At 46.1% G+C, this 12794-nt stretch overlaps 1 protein-coding gene across 2 annotated transcripts in view; it reads right to left on the bottom strand.

Moving 5' to 3' along the window:
- c5h1orf210 (chromosome 5 C1orf210 homolog) overlaps positions 1–12794 on the bottom strand; it is a 50415-nt gene that overhangs the window by 20128 nt on the left and 17493 nt on the right. The window lies entirely within an intron of this gene.

Raw genomic sequence — 12794 nt, 5'->3', positions numbered from 1 at the left:
GTTGTACTCTTCCTCTTCTGGTCTGCATTGGACTTGCTTTTGCACTTCTTTGCAAAATGGTCCTTACCTCCACACTTTCTGCAAACTTTGCCTTTGGCCGGGCAACATGGGTCTTTTCCAAAGTGACCTCGGTTTCCACATCGATAACACTCCACGTCCTGTGTCGACGCATATCTTGGCTGATTATGGCGATGTGAGATCCTCTTAATTTGCTGGCTTGAGTTGTCTTTCAGGGTCATGGTATGAAATTGCCCTTCAACAGCCTCTAATGCAGCAGCAATGGTTAAAGCATCAGTGAGTTCCAACTCACTCCTTCTTTCCAGTAGACGTCTTCTGAGTTTATCTGATCTGCAGTGCTGTACGACTTGATCCAATAATTGGTTGTCCAAATCAGCTGGCATGTAATTGCATCCAACAGCTAGCTGGCGTAGTCTCGTCACGTACTGAGCAATTGTCTGGCCATCTTCTTGTCTCGTTCTCCGAAACAAATGGCGTTGAAATGTAGCATTCAGTGTCAATACATAGTGTGCATTTAATGCATCTACCACTTTCCGGTACTCATCCTTTCTTCCAGTATTCAAAAGTGTCTTAAATGTTTCCCAAACTGCAGGTCCAGCAGTGAAAAGAAGTAATGCCCTTCTCTGCGCTTTTTGTTCAACTGTACCGGTATCTAGAAATAGGCCACGACTGTCGGCGTAGGATTCAAATTCTTCCAGCCATGCCTTCCACTTCACACTTACAGTGCTTGCATCACCCGTTGGGTCAAAATGAGCAATTCCACTATGTGTTAGAAAGTCACTGTCTGCCCCAGCCATGAGGAAATATTCCAGCCCCAAAAGTACTGAGACAAAGAGAAAATTCTTATCACCTTGAAGTTGTCTGTAATCCTCTGTAATCTTGTTTAGTCTTTAATTTTCTTCAAGCTTCTTTCATCCTCGTCGCCAATGTCACATTTGTGGCCCGAAATGTGAAGTTAATAAAACATTAAACACAAGTTTTATCAGGTAAACTTCTCAGTGGCTTTATTCTCCCGTTTCCTTTGTTCTCCTGCTTGTGTTCTTACCTCTCTCTCATACCACGTGACTTCCGGTACATCTCATACATATTCATTATCATGACAACTGTGATTGTGGTTCAATACACAAACGTGCTGGAGAAACTCAGCAAGTCACACAGCGTTCCATGTGTAGCAAAGACCTGAGTCCTTTGTCAAGAAGGTATGAGTAAAAAGCAGGTAGGCGGGTGGAGGGGGGAGGGGTGGAGGTGGGGAAGAGGGGAAGGGGGGAGGAGCACAGACAAGAGGATTTAGCTGGATATGGGTGGGAGGGCAGAAGAGAAAAAGTTGAGAAGAGATAGAGGGAGGGGTAGCTCTCTGAATTGAAAGGGAAGAGGGTGGAGAACTGGAGGAAAGAAGACAAGGGGAAGGGGAAGAGAGAGACAGATGGGGAAACTGGAGAAGTCAATGTTAATGCCACCTGGTTGGAGAATGCCCAGATGGAATATTGGCAATGACCTCAAGCACTGCCAAACTGAGGCCACCCTCAAATTGAAAGAACAACTAATATTCCGCCTGGGCACTCCCCAACCTAATGGCATTAATCTCAACTTTTCTGGTTTCTGTTAGGCCCCTCCCTTCTCTCTCTCTCTCTCTCTCTCTCTCTCTCTCTCTCTCTCTCTCTCTCTCTTTCTGCTTTTCTGTTTTCTTTCCTCCAGCTCTCCTTTCAGAGTACTATCACTTCATCACTTCCCAGCATTTTTCTCTTCTGTACTCCCATCCATTTTGGATCTCCCGGAGTTTGCGCTGAAGATGGCTACATGCGCGACGGAAGGCTTGTTTCTTCTCTGGACAGGACGGCTTTGTAAGGTGAGCCTGGTGGGCAGCTCGCTTCTTTGCCAGCAGCTCCTGGATTTCCTGGCTGTTTTCGTCAAACCAGTCCTTGTTTTTCCTGGAGAAGCCCAGTACCTCTTCAGTGGACTGCAGTATGGTAGTCTTCAGCTGATCCCAGAGGGTTTCAGGGGATGAGTCCGTGAGGCGGATTGCATTGTCGAGCTTTGCTTTGAGGTTTGCCTGGAAGTTTCCTCTCGCTTCGTCTGACTGCAGGTTTCCAACATTGAACCTCTTTCTGGGGGCTTTACTGTTCCTGGGCTTTGGCTTGAAGTGAAGGTTGAACTTGCAGCGAATCAGCCGGTGGTCAGTGTGGCATTCCGCGCTGGGCATGACCCTGGTGTGGAGCACATCTCATTTGTCTCTTTCTCGCACCAGGACGTAGTCCAGGAGGTGCCAGTGTTTGGATCGGGGATGCATCCAGGTAGTCTTCAGGCTGTCCCTCTGCTGAAAAAGGGTGTTTGTAATGACAAGCCGCTGTTCTGCGCAGAGCTCCAACAGGAGGCGCCCATTGTCGTTGCACTTGCCGACACCATGCTTGCCCAGGATTCCTGGCCAGGTTTCTGAGTCTTGCGAGGCTAGCTCAGCACGGACATTGGCGACTTCAGGGGTTTCTACGAGGCTCTAAAGGCTGTGTACGGCCCCTCACCCCAAGTCCAAAGCCCGCTGCGTAGCTCAGACGGCAAAGTCCACCTCAGCGACAAGATCTCCATCCTCAACCAATGGTCAGAACACTTCCAATCTCTTTTCAGTGGCAACCGCTCAGTCCAAGATTCCACCCTGCTCCAGCTCCCTCAACAGCCCCTAAAGCTAGAGCTGGATGAGGTCCTCACCCAGGATGAGACATATAAGGCAATTGAACAACTGAAAAGTAGCAAAGCAGCAGGTATGGATGGAATCCCCCCCAGAGGTCTGGAAGGCTGGCGGCAAAACTCTGCATGCCAAACTGCATGAGTTTTTCAAGCTCTGCTGGGACCAAGGAAAGCTGTTTCAGGACCTTTGTGATGCCATCATCATCACCCTGTACAAAAACAAAGGCGAGAAATCAGACTGCTCAAACTACAGGGGAATCACGCTGCTCTCCATTGCAGGCAAAATCTTCGCTAGGATTCTCCTAAATAGAATAATGCCTAGTGTTGCCGAGAATATTCTCCCAGAATCACAGTGCGGCTTTCGCGCAAACAGAGGAACTACTGACATGGTCTTTGCCCTCAGACAGCTCCAAGAAAAGTGCAGAGAACAAAACAAAGAACTCTACATCACCTTTGTTGACCTCACCAAAGCCTTCGACACCGTGAGCAGGAAAGGGCTTCGGCAAATACTAGAGCGCATCGGATGCCCCCCAAAGTTCCTCAACATGGTTATCCAACTGCACGAAAACCAACAAGATCGGGTCAGATACAGCAATGAGCTCTCTGAACCCTTCTCCATTAACAATGGCGTGAAGCAAGGCTGTGTTCTCGCACCAACCCTCTTTTCAATCTTCTTCAGCATGATGCTGAACCAAGCCATGAAAGACCTCAACAATGAAGACGCTGTTTACATCCGGTACCGCATGGATGGCAGTCTCTTCAATCTGAGGCGCCTGCAAGCTCACACCAAGACACAAGAGAAACTTGTCCGTGAACTATTCTTTGCAGATGATGCTGCTTTAGTTGCCCAACCAGAGCCAGCTCTTCAGCGCTTGACGTCCTGTTTTGCGGAAACTGCCAAAATGTTTGGCCTGGAAGTCAGCCTGAAGAAAACGGAGGTCCTCCATCAGCCAGCTCCCCACCATGACTACCAGCCCCCCCACATCTCCATCGGGCACACAAAACTCAAAACGGTCAACCAGTTTACCTATCTCGGCTGCACCATTTCATCAGATGCAAGGGTCGACAACGAGATAGATAACAGATTCACCAAGGCAAATAGCGCCTTTGGAAGACTACACAAAAGAGTCTGGAAAAACAACCAACTGAAAAACCTCACAAAGATAAGCGTATACAGAGCCTTTGGCATACCCACACTCCTGTTCGGCTCCGAATCATGGGTCCTCTTCCGGCATCACCTACGGCTCCTAGAATGCTTCCACCAGCGTTGTCTCCGCTCCATGTTCAACATTCATTGGAGCGCCTTCACCCCTAACATCGAAGTACTCGAGATGGCAGAGGCTGACAACATCGAGTCCACGCTGCTGAAGATCCAGCTGCGCTGCGTGGGTCACGTCTCCAGAATGGAGGACCATCGCCTTCCCAAGATCATGTTATATGGCGAGCTCTCCACTGGCCACCATGACAGAGGTGCACCAAAGAAGAGGTACAAGGACTGCCTAAAGAAATCTCTTGGTGCATGCCACATTGACCACCGCCAGTGGGCTGATATCGCCTCAAACCGTACATCTTGGGGCCTCACAGTTCGGCGGGCAGCAACCTCCTTTGAAGAAGACCGCAGAGCCCACCTCACTGACAAAAGACAAAGGAGGAAAAACCTAACACCCAACCCCAACCAACCAATTTTCCCCTGCAACCGCTGCAACCGTGTATGCCTGTCCCGCATCGGACTTGTCAGCCACAAATGAGCCTGCAGCTTACGTGGACATTTACCCCCTCCATAAATTTTTGTCCGCGAAGCCAAGCCAAAAAAAACAAAACTCCCATCCCTTTCCAACAATGACCTCTGGCCTATAGGCCTGTGCACATCTCCCTCCCCCTGCTCCACCCCCACTCCCACTGTTTTTATTCAGGGCCTAAGTTGAAAATATTGGTTATGTATCTTTGATAATTGAAAATTGCTGCATGACTCTTGTTTCTACAGCATTAAAATGGATAAGTGATTAATGATTGGGAAATTTAGATCAGTTTGACATAAGTCGGCTAAGTCTTCCGGGAGACATTGTAAAACAGCACCATCAGCCTGATCTTTGAGCTTGATGTTTCTCAACATTGAGCCAAAGTATTTATGTTAACCAAATCTTCACGAAGGAAAACCAACCTACTTGCTTGACTGTCAGGTATCCAAATAGAAAGAAATATGAGACGAGCAATTAGTTCATTCTCATCAGCTGAGTTAGTCTAAAATTGAATTCTGAACGTTAATGGAGCACAAACTTTTAGCTTCAATATAATGCAAGCAAAAGGCTAGAGAATTGCTGGGGTTTCTGGAACGCAGGTCATTCTGCGGCACAATTCAGAAATATCACAGTTTATTCCATAGTCAAAAACTTGCCCATAATGCAGACTGTGACTGTCAGATAAATGTGCTGCTCAGTAATCACTTGCTGATACAAAATGAGGGCAGATGCCTTTGAGTTAGAAGGTATTCAGATCAGTGCTGCAGTCAAGCCCTTAGCACAGAGATGTGCAACCTTCGACCCATGAACCAGATCCAGCCCGCAATCCAAATTTATCTGGCCCGGTACATAGCTGCCCCCGTCGGTGTGAGGCTCCCCCCCATCCTGTGCACGTCACCCCCCCCCCCACTCGCGTACATGGCTCCCCCACTCTATGCATGGTTCCCCCTCTCTGTGCGCGGCTCCCCCACTCTATGCGCAGCTCCCCCGCTCTCTGAGTTGGAGAACCACGCCCTCGGTTGTGGTTACACACCCGCCCACCCTCTGTTGTGGATACACCCCCCCCCCGGCCCTCTGTTGTGGATACACCCCCTCCATCCTCTGTTTTGTATACAAGCCTCCCCACCTTCCTCTATTGTGTATACAACCCTTCCCCATCCCCTGCTCTCTGCGCTGGAGTCCTCTCCACTCTCTTCACCCTCTGCGTCATGATAATATGAACTATTTTGTAACCATGTAAGAATACACACCTCACTGTTGTAACTTAGAACATCACTGTGGGGTGCATGTATATGAGTGTGTGTGAACAGATTCCTAAGATGGTGGAAGATATCAGTAAGTAAAGTCTCTTTTGTCATTTGAATCTTGCATCTCTAAGTTATTTAAGAAGCCTCCCAAGTAACAACAGAGACATAACATGGTAGCAACGGAAGAGAACAAAAATAAAATCATACAATTGATTGTAAGTCACTGAAATACGAAGGGGAAGAAGAGAAAAATCATTACTGAAAAGTAATTGCTGGAGCAACAGCCGTTCATCCAGTGATGGGCTGGGAAGCTGAAAACATTCTTGAATCATTTAAAAAGTTTCAGCAGAAGTGCAATTTATCATTCAAAAACTATTTTAAAAATGCAGAGGAGAAGGTCAGTTATATACTTCTCTGGACAGGGGAGCGAGGGCTTGATTTATTTAATAGCTGGGAGCTGACAGAGGTGGAGAAACATGATCCAGAACAGATATTTGCAAAGTTTGCTTTTCACCTTGAACCCAGGTCTAATCATAGAATTGTTGCTGCAAAATGGAGATTTAAGGATATAAAGGAAAGATTAGTTGATCTTTATATCAACTAATATGGGGGAGTTCCCATTACGAAGTGCAGAAGTCTCTTATAGGGAAGGATAGCATGAAGGTGGCTGAAGTTATAGATACAACCAGAGCCTTTAAAGCCACAAGGATGCAAATGAAATCCCTATCGACGCAGACCCACCCTAGCAAAGAGAAGGAAAAATGCAAACCCCACAAGACCTGCAGGAAGTACGGCAGACAACACTCCTTCAATGACCAAAAATTTTTTCCCCGATATGGTTTTGCATGTAGAGCCTGTGGTAAAGCAAACCACTGGGCAAAGATGTGCAAGTCTGGAATGAAGAAAACAGTAATTAAAAAAAACAAAAAGAAGATCCACCACATAAAAGAAAACAACAATGAGGACCCTGACACTCAGATACTGGACATAGAATCCATACACCTTCACAAGATGTCGAGTGAGATGAAAGAAGGAAGCGAGTTGGACACAAGGATCCAAATACAGAGGACAATCCAGAACAAGCCTATGATATTTAACCTAAAGGTGAAGCTGGATACTGGATCACAAAGCAACGTCCTTCCACTCAGACTCCACTGCCAGATGTTCCCAGAGAACATAATAAAAGGGTTTCCAAATGACGGTGCATTGGAAACAGCAAATGTCACATTAATGGCCTATGGTGGACTCGCGATCAAGCAGCTAGGGAGAGCTAAGATCAATGGCTGCCATAAGGGAAAGAACATCCTCTGTACATTCTACGTAGTAGATGCAGATGGACCAGCAATTCTAGGTCTGGATAGCCGCCAGGAGTTGCAGTTGATCTCTCTCAATTTTGAGATCCAGATGAAGAAGATACGTCAAAAGTACAGAAACACACAATAAAAACAAAAGTACCTGTCAGGCCATGGCACAAAGTGGGAGCAGACCTGTTCACTGAGAATCAAGCGTGGCATTTAATAGTGGCCTGTTACTACTTTAAGTTTCCATTCATCAAAAGGGTGAAAGACCTGAGAGCATCAACTATCCCCTGAGAAATAAGAGCGCTCCTTGCTGAACATGGAATACCCGAGCAAGTAATATGTGACAATGGAACATGGTTCACGTCATAAGAATTCAGAAAGCTGCCTGCAGAGTATGGGTTTGTTATCACTACATCATCCCTATACTAACCCAAAGGTCATGGGTTCATTGAAAGACAAGTGCAAACTGTGAAATGCACATTAGTTAAGTGTCGCAAAACAAAAGAAGACCCATACCTCGCCCTTCTATCGTTACGAGAAACACCTGTAAGGACTGACATGAAATCCACGGCAGAACTTCTAAATGGAAAGAGATATAAGACAACTCTGCCAAGCAAAATACACCCTCCAGAAGACCAGGAGGAAACCAGAAGAAGAATGGGTGACACACAAGGATACCAGCATTATAACAAACATGGACAAACACTGCCAGAACTCTTCAGAGGGCAGCATGTGCATATTAAAGAACCAATGTTGAAAACATGGTGTCTCAGAGAAGCTGAGACACCAAGATCATACATCGTCGAGACAAACTCTGGCAATCAGCTGAGGAGGAACGGAATTCACATTCGGCTGACACAAAGATGTAATGAAGCAGAAAGCTTTAATACCAGCAAAACCTGTAACACCAATATCAAGTGAGGTATCAAGTGAATAGACCACAACCACTAATACTGAAACATCAACACAGCAGTTGTCAGGTGAAGTACAACAAGCTACATCACCTCCACGTGGACCAGCAACACAGCTCAACGGTCGCAGCCAAATCCACAAGATGGCGAAGAACTATTTAAAAAGAGTTGTGTAAATAAACTGGTGTACAAGTTCACTCACATAAATTGCACTGGAAAGAAAGTGATAAAGGACACTAAATTTTTCTTTATCTTGAGAAGGAGGGATGTTATATAGTCAGGATAATATGAACTATTTTGTATCAGCGTAAGAATACACCATTCTCACTGTAGTAACTGTAGTGTACGAATGAGGGGAGTATGTATATGAGTGTGAACAGTTTCCTGAGATGGTCGAAGACATGAATAAGTAGTCTCTTTTGTTATTTGAATCTTGCATCTTTAAGTTCTTTAAGAAGGCTACCAAGTAACACAGAAACATAACAGATAGACACCCTCCACTCTCTGCATGAAACTCCTCCCCCACCCTCTGTGTGAGATCCCCACATGCCCTTTTCGCTGGAGACCCCCGTCCTTTGTGTGAGACTCCCTTTGACCACTGCGTGATTCCTCCTACCTCAGCATGACCCTTCCCACCCTCTGCGCAAGACCCTCCCCCACGTGATGTTCTCTCCCCCTTCCATGGTGTCATTCTCCCCCTCCCATGATGTCGTTCTCCCCCTCCCACAGGGTCATTCCCCCCTCTCATGGCATCATTCTCCCCCCCTCTCATGGTGTTGTTCTCACCCTCCTGTGGTGTCATTCTCCCCCTTCATGGTATCATTCTCCCCCCCCCCCCTATCCCCATGGTGGTGTTCTCATTCCTCTCACAGTGACATTATCTCACTGTCTGTGAGAGCCTTCTCTCCTGCCTGAGACCCATCTCTTCTGTGTGAGACTTGTGTCTGTAAGAATCCACCTCTCTCTCTGCAACACCATCTCTTTCTAAAACACTCTTTCAGCTTATCTCTGTGTGGTACTCCTCTCTCTCTCTCTCTCTCTCTCTCTCTTTCTCTCTCTGCAACACCACCTCTTAACTCTCTTTCAGCTTATCTCTGTGTGGTACTCCTCTCTCTCTCTCCCTCTCTCTCTCTCTCTCTCTCTCTTCCTGTTTCTCTATGTGAGACTTTTTCTCTGTGTGACTCCTTGTCTCTCTGCAATCATCTGTGTGGCGCTTCCTCTCCCTGTGTGACTCTCTCTCTTTGCTTGTGGCTCACCCTACCTGTGCGTAAATCCCCCTCTCTCTCTCTCTCTCACTCCTTCAGTGACGCGCCCGTCTCTCTGCACGAGAGCATCATCTCTTTGTATAATATTCCATCGTGACATTCTCCCCCTCTCACTGGCGTCTGTTTCGGGGTTAGTTATTTTGTTTTCATTACTGACTAATTTTTCTCTATTTGAGTTTTATGTTTTTTTAATTGTGTCAGTTTAATGATTAACTCATGAATTTGGATGCATTTCCAGCTTTGAAGATTAAGAGATGGGGAAGTACAGAGAGACCTAGGGGTACTTGTACACCAGTCTCTGAAGGCAAGCATGCAGGTACAGCAGGCGGTTAAAAAGGCAAATGGTATGTTGGCCTTCATATCAAGAGGGTTTGAGTATAGGAACAAGGATACCTTACTGCAGCTGTACAGGGCCTTGGTAAGACCCCACCTGGAGTATTGTGTGCAGTTTTGGTCACCTTATCGAAGGAAGGATGTTCTTGCAATGGAGGGAGTGCAGAGGTGATTCACCAGGCTGATACCTGGAATGGCAGGAATGACTTATGAGGAAAGATTGCGCAAATTGGGATTGTACTCGCTGGAGTTTAGAAGATTGAGAGGGGATCTCATAGAGACATATAAAATTCTGGCAGGACTGGACAGAATGGATGCAGATGGGACGTTTCCAATGATGTGAAAATCCAGATCCCGGGGCCATGGTTTGAGGATAATAGGCAAACCATTTAGGACCGAGATGAGGAGGAATTTCTATACCCAGAGGGTGGTGAATCTGTGGAATTCATTGCCACAGAGGGCAGTAGAGGCAGGTTCATTAAATATATTTAAGAGGGAATTAGATATATTTCTTCAGTATAAGGGAATTAGGGGTTACGGAGAGAAGGCGGGGACGGGGTACTGAACTTTAAGATCAACCATGATCTCGTTGAATGGCGGAGCAGGCTCGAAGGGTCGAATTACCTACTCCTGCTCCTATCTTCTATGTTTCTATGCCTTCTCTGATCCGAAATGCATCAGCGTATTCATCCCATCTATTTATTTATTTATCTCTTTATTTGTTTATCTATCTATCTATGGCTGTCTCTTTATTTATTTGTTTGTTTGTTCCATTTATCTATCTCTGTATTTATGGTACCATGTATGGTACCATCAGTGAGCCCTGCCATTCAACCACTGACACACCATTCAGCCCATGCATGGTAAAAGGTTGCCCGCCCCTAGTTTAGCACAAAATAATGGCAGATGCTTTATTTTCCAGCAGAAGGAGTGATGCCCTGTCGGATGGGATGGCCTCATAATTGTAATATGCTCATGTGCATAATTATAAGGGAGTTAGAATTGGAAAATCGAGTTCAAGTTTACTGTCATCTAGTTGTACGTATACAACCTGATGAAATATTATTTCTCCACACCTTGATGCACAAACAATAACACACAACACACATAAAGATCACATGAATAATTAAAAAAAAAATGCATATAAGTATTCGGGATGATTTTCACGGTTACAGGAGACCGTTCACCACTCTCGCAACCTGCAGGAAAAAGCTATAAAGCCCTGATTTTGATGCTCATGGATCTTCTTTTTGGTGGTAGAGGATGGAAGATATTGTGCACGGGATGGTTCCTTGAGCCCTGTCTAGACAATGCTCCCAGTAAATGTCACCTTTTGAGGAGAGGGAGCCTCCAGTGATAATTTCAGCTATTTTATAGACTTCTGATGCTCAGCAGCTACCACACTACCCAATGATGCAGCCAGACAGAACACTCAATTGTGCTCCTGTCAAATGTTGTCAAGATGGGGGCTGGTAGCCTTGCCCTCCTCACTAATGAGGAGGTGTTGTGAGTCCGGGATAGGCCATACCTTTTATGCTCATTTTTGCTTTCCACTCTTTCAATGACGGAACCACAGATGTGTAGTGGAGGAAAGCAGATCATGGTCCTCCTGAAGTTCACAATCATCTCCTTTGCTTTGTCCACATTGAGACAATGTCACACTATTTTACAAGCCTTTCAGTCTTCTCTCTGAAATGTGATTCATCATTTTTGCTGATGGGCCACCTACTGATAGGTCTTCCACAAATCTGATGATTCTGGCACTGCAGTCACAAGTCATCAGCACGAACGTTAGTGGGCTGAGCGCGTTGCCCTAAGCTGTGCTTGAGCTCAGCGTGATGCAACATGTGGTTTTGCAGCCAACCAGGACCAACTGTGGTCTTTCCATCAAGAAGATTCAAGAAGATTCTAGATGCAAGAAGATTGAAGATTCTTTTAATGTCTTGTAATAAAATAGATGTAATACTGCACGAAACTACATTGACCCTGCCTTCAGGCAAAGATTCTCTATCAGCAGAAATTGCTTGGCGCCCTTACAGTCAAAGAAAGAGAAGCAAAAGAGAGTCCTTTCGGAGTCAGTGAGTTTCAATGGATTCACCTCCAGAGCTCAAATTCAAGTTTATTACCATTCAATTCCACAAGTACAACCCGATGAAAAAGTGTTCTCTGGTCCTCAGTCCAAAACATGCAGATGCACAATCAGACATAGCACACATACAGACAAAGAATACATACACAGATAAACATCAATACATAAATATCGTTTCATAAACATTAGAGTCTCAGGTGGTTAGTATGAGCAGTTCCTTTCATCGTGCAGCTTTCTCACTGCCCGTGGGAAGAAACTGTTTCTCAGCTCGGTATTACTGGCTCTGATACACCTGTATCTCTTTCCCAGTGAGAGTAGATAATTGATGCTGTGTGCGAGGTGGTAAAGGTCAGCAATGATTTTGCGTGCCATCTTCAGACCATGGCCCCAGTGGATCACATCGATGAAGGGAGATCCCAGTGATTCTCTCTGCCAATTATATGGTCCTGTCGACTGACCTCTGATCCAATTCCAATTCCCATGGTGATGCAGCCAGCCAGGATGCTCTCGATAGAATTCATGTAGAAGGTTGACGTGATAGTGGCCAGTAGCCTTGCCTGTTTCAGTCTTCTACAGTCACTGTTGCCCTTTCCTGACAAGTGAGAAGATGTTGTGTGTCCACAATAGGTCACTTGTTAAATGGACTCCAAGGAATCTGGTGCTTTCCACTCTCATGGGTTACGTCTCCAGAATGGAGGACCATCGCCTTCCCAAGATTGTGTTATATGGCGAGCTCTCCACTGGCCACCGTGACAGAGGTGCACCAAAGAAAAGGTACAAGGACTGTCTAAAGAAATCTCTTGGTGCCTGCCACATTGACCACCGCCAGTGGGCTGATCTCGCCTCAAACCGTGCATCTTGGCGCCTCACAATTTTGCGGGCAGCAACCTCCTTTGAAGAAGACCGCAGAGCCCACCTCACTGACAAAAGACAAAGGAGGAAAAACCCAACACCCAACCCCAACCAACCAATTTTCCCCTGCAACCGCTGCAACCGTGTCTGTCTGTCCCGTATCGGACTTGTCAGCCACAAACGAGCCTGCAGCTGACGTGGACATTTACCCCCTCCATAAATCTTTGTCCGCGAAGCCAAGCCAAAGACTATAAAGTTGTTGATGTGCAGTGGAGGGTGGTCGTTCCTGAAATCCACGATGTTACCTCAGCAACAGTCATCACAAAACTCAAGAGACACTTGAGACTCAACTCAAGAGAC

This window comes from Narcine bancroftii, chromosome 5 (genome assembly GCF_036971445.1).
Source record: "Narcine bancroftii isolate sNarBan1 chromosome 5, sNarBan1.hap1, whole genome shotgun sequence".
Lineage (NCBI taxonomy): Eukaryota > Metazoa > Chordata > Chondrichthyes > Torpediniformes > Narcinidae > Narcine > Narcine bancroftii.
The sequence above is the reverse complement of the archived record's forward strand: the minus strand, read 5'-3'. Positions and strand labels throughout refer to the sequence as shown.